The following is a 2,399-nucleotide window of genomic DNA, read 5'->3' on the forward strand; positions in this document are numbered from 1 at the left end:
AAAAAAAAAAAAAAAAAAGAAATATCACACTACCTGATATCAAACATACTACAGTGCCATGGTAATCAAAACAGCATGGTGCTGGCATAAAAACAGACATATAGATCAATGGAACATAATAGCTCAAAATAAACCCAAAGCTATATAATCCCTTCACCTTCTCTGATCCAGTCCCCTTATCTCCCTTCCCTCTGAGAGCTGACCCTGTTTTCTATGACCCTGCCTCTGCCTCTATTTTGTTCCTCAGCTCACCATGTTGATTAGATTTCACATATAAACTAGGTCAAATGATATTTGTCTTTTTCTGCCTGGCTTATTTCACTTAGCATAATAAAATCCTGGTTCATCCATGCCATCACACCTTTTTTATGGCCATGTATTCCATTGTCTATATGTACCGCATTTTTTCTTCCACTTGTCCACTGATGGATACTTGGGCTGTTTCAAATCTTGGCTATTGTCGACAATGCTGCCATAAACATGGGGGTGCATTTCTTCTTTTGAATCAGTGTTTTGGGATTTTTAGGATATATTCCTAAAAGTGGGATAACTGGGTCAAAGGCAGTTCCATTTTTAATTTTTTGAGGAAATACCATCCTGCTTTCCACAGTGGCTGCACCAGTCTGCATTCCCACTAGCAATGCAGGTTTCCCTTCTATTCCACACCCTCACCAGCACTTGTGTGTTAATTTGTTAATGAGCGCCATTCTGACAGGTGTGAGGTGGTATTTCATTGTGGTATTAATTTGCATTTCTCTAATAATTAGTGATGCTGAACATTTTTTCATATACCTATTGGCAATCTGTATGTCCTCTTTAGTGAAGTGTCTGTTTAGTTCCTCTGCCCATTTTTTAATTTTCCTGGTGTTGAGTTTTAGAAGTTCTTTGTAAGTTTTGGTTATTAATTGCTTACAAGATGTATTGGCAAATATGTTCTCCCATTGTGAGGGTAGTCTTTTTATTTTGTTAATGGTGTCTTTAGCTGTACAAAAGCTTTTTATTTTGATACAGTCCCATTTGTTTATTTTGTCCTTTATTTCACTTGCCCATGGGGATATATTGGCAAAAATATTGCTACTAGGCATATCAGAGAGATTTCTATGTTTTCTTCCAATATTTTTATGGTTTCATGACATACATTTAAGATTTTATTCACTTTGACTTTGTTTTCATGAATGGTGTAAGTTGGTGGTCTTGTTTCCTTTTTTGGCATGTACCTGTGCAATCTTTCTAACACCATGTATTAAGGAGACTGTCTCTACTCCATATATACTCTTGCCTCCATTGTCAAATATCAATTGACTGTAAAGGTGTGGGTTTATTTCTGGGTTCTCTGTTCTGTTCCATTGATCTGTATGCCTGTTCTTATGCCAGTATCAAGCTGTTTTGATTACAATGGCCTTGTAGTATAACTTGAGATCAAGAAGTGTGATACCTCCCACTTTGTTCTTAATTTCAAGATTGCTGAGGCTGTTTGGGTTCTTTTTTGGTTCCATATAAATTTTTGGAATATTTGTTCTTTATCTTTAAAGAATGCCATTGGTATTTTAATAGGAATTGTGTTGAATCTATAGATTGCTTTGGGTGGTATAGATATATATTTTAATAATAGTTTTTCCTATCCATGAACATGATATATGCTTTCAGTTCCTTTTTTCAATGTCTTACAATTTTCTGAGTATAGGTGTTTTATCTCCTTGGTTAAATTTATTCCTACATACCTTACTTTTTTGTTGTTGTTGCAAGAGTAAAGGAGATTGTTTCCTTAATTTCTGTTTCTGACAATTTATTGTTGGTGTATAAAAAGGCCACTGATTTCTGAATATTGATTGTATATTTTGCCACCTTGCTGAATTCATTTATCAGGTCAAGTAGTTTTTGATTGAGACTTTAGGGTTTTCTATGTATAGTATCATGTCATCAGCAAATAATGACAGTTTTATATCTTTTTTTCCCCAATTTGGATGCCTTTTATTTTACTTTTTGTATGATTGCTCTGGCTAGGACTTCTAGAACTATATTGAATAAGAGTGATGAAAAGGGGCACCCCTGCCTTGTTCCTGCTGGCATCATGTTTAGAATAATAAACCCATTGCCTCTCTTACTTCTGATTATTTAACTCTGATTTAAGTATAACAGCATTGGAACCAGGATTCTTATCTTTCATGCCATTTTTTGTTGTTGCTTTCAACATTCTTTACTACAAATTTTTCTTTAGAAACTTTTGAAAGTACTTTCAGGGGAAAAATTAAATTCTTTTAACATTTTATTTTGAAAATTTAAGATATATACAAGAATAAATAGAATATCCACAGTGTACACCCATGTACCATCTTTACCCAGTTTCAACAATTACCAACTCATAGTAATGTTATTTTTTCCACCCTCATTAACTTCCT

Source organism: Saccopteryx leptura, chromosome 1 (genome assembly GCF_036850995.1).
Source record: "Saccopteryx leptura isolate mSacLep1 chromosome 1, mSacLep1_pri_phased_curated, whole genome shotgun sequence".
In the NCBI taxonomy this organism is placed as follows: domain Eukaryota; kingdom Metazoa; phylum Chordata; class Mammalia; order Chiroptera; family Emballonuridae; genus Saccopteryx; species Saccopteryx leptura.